This window comes from Coptis chinensis, chromosome 5 (genome assembly GCF_015680905.1).
Source record: "Coptis chinensis isolate HL-2020 chromosome 5, ASM1568090v1, whole genome shotgun sequence".
Taxonomy (NCBI): Eukaryota; Viridiplantae; Streptophyta; class Magnoliopsida; order Ranunculales; family Ranunculaceae; genus Coptis; species Coptis chinensis.
This window is the reverse complement of record NC_141460.1, coordinates 80,896,050-80,902,265: the sequence shown is the minus strand read 5'-3', so window position 1 is coordinate 80,902,265 and position 6,216 is coordinate 80,896,050. Positions and strand designations below refer to the sequence as shown.

At 40.3% G+C, this 6,216-nt stretch overlaps 1 long non-coding RNA gene across 1 annotated transcript; it reads left to right on the top strand.

Annotated features, from left to right (window-relative positions):
* The first annotated feature begins 856 nt into the window (after positions 1-856).
* On the top strand, positions 857-1,359 carry LOC147499230 (uncharacterized). The gene is made up of 3 exons (XR_015194457.1): positions 857-919; positions 1,001-1,168; positions 1,264-1,359. It is a non-coding gene; the product is annotated as an uncharacterized LOC147499230 (long non-coding RNA).
* The last annotated feature ends 4,857 nt before the right edge of the window (positions 1,360-6,216 follow it).

Genomic DNA, 6,216 nt, shown 5'->3' with positions numbered 1-6,216 from the left:
GAGTTCCGAGAGGTGTTTATGGAGGTGGCCCTCGCGGTGTCACATCTATTGTATGACTATGCAAAGGCACGAGCTCGCGATGTTTGGGAGGGGCAGGTAATATTATCATATAGTGTCTATTAGTATTTAAATTTTGTATTACTTAAACTTGTGCATACATTAATACTAAATTTTTGTTGTTTTAGGGCGAGCGAGGGTGTTGAAGTGCCATGGGCACCTCAACAAGTTGGTACAATGGGATATCGAGGAGAGTGTTCGACCGTTTCTACTTTTCACGCGGAGCTTCAAAGGACCGGCTTATGTGCTCGGGTCTTAGGTGTATGTATACAGGCATCGATCCCGTGTTGGTCTCTCGCGTTTGTGGAGAGGTGGCATCCAGAGACCAACACGCTTCATATGCCGTGGGGCTTTAGATGACAATCACGTTGACGATGTTTCCCAACTCTTAGGAGTTCGATCGAGGCAAAGCGTTGATCGGGGACACCGATTTGACTTTGAACAGATTAAAAAGACTTCTCCACAAAAATCTTGGCATACCCATGGATAAGATAGATGCGGAGATGAAATCCAATAAGTTCACTTCCAAAGTTAGGATGGATTTCTTGATGAAGAAGTTTTTCTTTGGGAAGGTAAGAGATGAAGATTTACTTGATGAAAATGGGGTTGTTTGGAAGAAGCGCCAACCCAAAAGAGGTGCAGTTTTTTGTGAGAGCTTATCCGTTATTTTTCTTTGGATGTACCGCCTTTACCGACATCGCCCGAACCGCAGTTCCCGCTTGTTATCCGAGATCGCTTTCAAAATTTGCCGAGATCGAGACTACGCTGGGTGCAGCCTTTACCGGCTTACTTTGTATGTGGTCTTGGGACTGCCACAAGTGCCAAGGTGAAGGGTGTTTCAGGCTATTTCACTCTCCTACAGGTATTAGTTTTTTTGTTTTTCTTTTCAATGTCAATTTTATCTATCTATTACAATATTAACTCGGTGTCTATATTAATGTAGGCATGGATTTATGAGTACTTCCCAGTGTTCAGGCCATACCCAAATGAGGACTATCATTTGAGCATGTCCCGTGCTAATAGGTACTCAGTTACTCAATCTTTTTATGCTAGCACAACAGCTGCATTGAAGTATACCCGAGCCACCATTGATAATATGACTTGTACCGATGTAAGTATTTTTGTATGTAAATAGTTTTATTTATTAATTAATATTATTAGTATGTGATTAATGATTAATTTCCTCGATCATATGCTATTTGACAGGTTGAATGGTATCCCTATGTTGAAGTCCGAGCTACACGGCCGGTGGATGAAATAGCATTTTTCGAGGGATTTATATGCTTTCTTGATAATGTCGAAAGCGAAAGATAAATGTTTGCGAGGGTTAAAGGCCAGTTGGGTCATATGCAGTTTGTACCCTCGATCCCCAAAACCAAAGAGCTCGACGCCTAACTACCTCGGACGCTGGTATGATGTAAAATTTAATATCAAGGCCTTCCCATCGAGTAATTGGCGTAATCACTTGATTCAACTTGAACAACGCGGACCCATTCCGCCTTATCCATGGGAGTGTGTTAGTAGATACATGAGTTGGTACAAAAAACAATAGTCATATGAGAATGATAAACCCCGATCATCTTAGTCACTACTCCCTACGAGTCTTCCATATCATAATCCGTGAGTTAATATCTTACAACGTTAATTTTTATTTTGTTTTGTTTTGTTTTGGTATTTTATAAATGTAAATGTATATACTAATGTAGTTTTGTGTTTTAATTTTGACAAAGACTCGTCAAGCCGATGAAATTTCTCGCTTGCTCAATCAAGGGCCTGAATTGGGTGGGATCTGCGATTCCAGAGGATGCAATGTAACCAGTTCATGGAGGCATACAATTTGACCCGTGCAAGTTCATTCATGGACGATATCGCGGAAGGAGCATAGGATTTAGGTATGTTGAGTTTGGTTAGTTTAGGGTTTAGGTTTAGTGGCCATATATCTTGTTTTTGGTGTGTTGAGCATAGGATTGCAGCTTGTGGCCATATATCTTGTTTTTGGTGTGTCCACTGGGCAATGAGTGGAATGGGAGAGTCTCATTGTCCTATATGTAGGTGTCCATATAGTCACTTCCCTAGTATCTGTCAATTGCTTCATTTTTTGCTCTTGAAAATGTTGAGCATAGGATTGCAGCTTGTGGCCCCCAAGAAAGCATATACATAGATAAAACTCATACACAATACACATATGAAGAGGGAAAATTGGAGAAAAGATAGAGATTATTAACTTCATATGATTTAGTTATCTCTAGCACCACCACTTTTGAGTTTGAAATAGACACCCGGCTGTTCAATGGCATCAACAATAGTGTTTTATGCTTAAAAAGGAGGAACTTCGCGACCTTTTCGACATTAGTTGGATCTTTTCTTAGTAGACATATAACGACAAAGTTTGAGGACTTGCTAGGGTCTTAGAAAACATAGCTAGTTTGGCAAATTGTCATTGCAGTCACTTAAATATGATAGTGTTAAGTCTTGATTAGGTCATGTAACAGTGGTGTTTCTCATGATGCAAAGAATTACTTAATGTATTCCTCGGGTCTAGAGTGTAGTTAGTCTACTCAATGTGAAACTGCCACTTCTCATGAGCAGTAATTTCCCAAACTATGAGTTTGATATTTTTGGACAATGGCATATATATGAAAATCTTAGAAATCATGATTTTGCATTTGAAATTTGAATTTTATGTTATGCTGTTTGTAGCTCGAAATGGAGGACGGTGATGAAATTGATGCGATGCCGCACTGCATCGGGGTGCTCTCGACGGTATAATAATAGCATGATGAAAGCCGTAGTTGGTAGGGAAAAGGTCAGGTGTGAGAGGTGGTGTCCATAAGTCTGTTATTTTTTGGGTTTTGTCAAAGATTATCTTCGTGGTAAATTACCAAAGAAAAGGGTTAAGACATTTGTAACTTCGATACCTCCATATGGTTTTATGTTCTTGATCAATATGTAAAAATATGATAATCCAGCTTTTACTTCAGTTTTGTGGACTCATATGTTTTACTTTGAAATAATGGAAGTACAATTCTTCCTTCCTTCTTTGTAAATCATGTCGGGCTCGATGGTCTTATAACTGAATTATTTCTACGCGGATGTATGTTTCCATATATGCTTTTCGCCACAATCTCTCGGGTGATTAAAATAGAGTGACAAACTGATGTATAGGGATTCCGGGGCATTATCAACCTTGTTCATGTGATGAATTCATTAATAAGATTGGCAAGGAATAAGAGTAAGACCTTGATAGCATAACAACCACCATCTTGAAATTATGATCCGAAAGCTTGGCATTCTCACCCGTGCTTATTTAGTATATTCAAGAGGTAATTTTCAAAGAGAGAAATGTGTCCTATAATGCATAACGGCTATACCCGAGTAAATTAGCTACAATTATATTAAATGGAACATTTAATATTACAACCATTCGATTATTGTATACAAGCATTATAACAAAGTAATGCTTGTATACAAATTGGTTGTCTAATTTCAGATCTTAGCGAAAGCATGAGCCATACATTGCTTGATCGGGTTGAAATGCTTACAAGAATGTAGTAATCTAGCAATTGAACTTAAGCGCCATGGCGTCGTCGGTCCGTTTGGACTTCGAACTTGCATTAGAAAACGCATGGCGCGGTCTATTTGGACTTCAACTTTGCGGCAAAAATGGCGGTCTGTTTGGACTTCGAACTGGCGCCAAAATGGCGGTCTGTTTGGACTTTGTCCCCAAACGCATGGCTGGTCGAACCGTTTGGACTTTGTCCAAAACGGCATGGCCACACCGTTTGGCCTTAGTTCCAAAAACGGGTGTGCCGAGCCCGACAAAGTCCAAAGTCCGCCATGCCGTTTGGGACAAAGTTCAAACAGACACCATTTTTGCAAGTTCAAAGTCCAAACGGCATGGCCACACCGCTTGTCCTTAGTACCAAACGGTGTGGCCATGCCGCTTTGAGACTAAGGCCAAACGGTCCGCCATGCCGCTTGACTTTGAACTTGCAAAAAAATGGCGCGGTTCTGTTTGACTTTGTCCCAAACGGCATGGCCACACCGCTTGGTACTAAGGACAAACGGTGTGGCCACACCGCTTGGGATTAAAGTCCAAACGGGTGGCCATGCGTTTGGACTTTGAAAGTCCAAACGGTTCCGCCATGCCGTTGACTTTTGGTTTGTCTGTTTGGACTTTGTCCCAAACGGCATGGCGAACCGCTTTGGACTTTGTCCCAAACGGCATGGCCACACCGCTTGGCTTTTAGTACCAAACGGTGTGGCCATGCCGCTTGGGGACAAAGTCCAAACGGTTCGTCCATGCCGCTTTGGGACAAAGTCCAAACAGACAAACCATTTTTTTTCAAGTTCAAAGTCCAAACGGCATGGCCACACCGCTTGGCCTTAATTCCAAACGGTGTGGCCATGCCATTTGAGACTAAGGCTCAACGGTTCGCCATGTCGTTTTGACTTTGAACTTGCAAAAAATAGTGTCCGTTTGACTTTGTCCCAAACGGCATGGTTGCTTAAACCGTTTGATTTTGTCCCCAAACGGCATGGCCACACCGCTTGGTACTAAGTCCAAACGGGTGGCCATGCCGTTTGGGGACAAAGTCCAAACAGACACGCATTTTTTTATCCAAATTCAAATCCAAACGATATCGCCGCATTCAAGTCCATATCGCTGATGTTGATGTTTTGGCAATTTATCAGTTTGGTTTGTTTGTGTTGATGTTCATTGATGATCATATGAGTTGAGGTAAATTTGTTGTTGACAAACGCTGGCATTATAATCGGTGGTATAGTATCCTGATCAATACATCATATCAACTTACGGAACAAAATTGCAAGTGGGCACGCTTTGTGTAACAACAAGAACATTTATAATAAGCACATCAAAATGCTTTATGCAATCCCAAATATTATTGTTTCAGATACAACATTTAAGCACATCGTAATGAATTAGCAACAAGTATAGCCCGCCTCAAGACCTAGCTTTGGCTTGTTCAAGCCTTTCACCCAAGTTTCAGCTCTCTTCAACTTCTCCACCTTCTTTCAACACTTCGCTTCTTTCTCTCGCTCTTTTCACGACAATTTCTCCCGCTATAGCTAATAACTCAATTTTGGCGACTTTCTTCAATGGTGCATAGTCAAGGTGGCAAGTTGATACTGCGGGCATCTTGTGGAACTCAGAGCAAGAAGAAACATAACCGCAGAGAATGATGAAAAGATCAAGATCGATTGATGCAAAGTCGAGGGCTGGAAACGAACGATGAGTAGGCAGAGATTTTTACCTAAAGCAAAGCTTTGCCTCCAGATTCTCCATTTCTCCTTGAGCCATACTTCTCTTTTCTACAATATCAATGAGATTAGAACTCAGTCTAATTAAACTCCCCAAATGTAACCTAAACCAGCAATATTAAAATTTGAAAATAAAAAGGGAGAAAGAAGTTATCAAAAAAAGCACCGGTCTATCATTATGATGTTTCCTATCTAGAGCCTAGCTAGCAGACAACATTAGATACTATCCAATGGAATGATGCAATGGAACACAACCCTCGACACAGTTCAACTTAACAACACTTGATAAAACTCTAACAAGGTTGCCATATCTAAACCACTCTTAACAAGTCCAGACATCAATGAAGTCCATGACGCGCAGATAAAAATATCATTAGAACTAGTGAACATTTAGAATCAAAGAGTTTTGAATAAATCTATACTTACAATCGACAGATTACGTATTATTTTTCTCCGGACAATTTCTCGAGTCATGGTTAGCAATCATTCCACATCTGTGACACTTTCTTCCCTGAATTGTTTAGGGCTATCTCTTTGGGGATTTCCATCTATCCGCTTTCTTCTTCCCTCCCTTTGTTTGAGAAATGTTGGGATTCAAAATCAATAGCTGAAATAAAGACCTAATTAAAATAAATATTTATATCAAATTAAACAATCAATTAAACACTAAATTTATATCAAATTAAACATTCAATAAAAAACCTGTGATGTATTAACGAAGGTATCGAAGGCGCTCGCGAATCGAGGCTCAAGAATCGAGGCTTTGCAACCGAGGCTCAAGAATCGAGGCTCGCGAACTTCTCAAGGCCTCCTTTGTAGGAAGTCTCATTAAACTTTGAAATTTCAATAGCCATTTCACCAATCTTTTCAATAAAA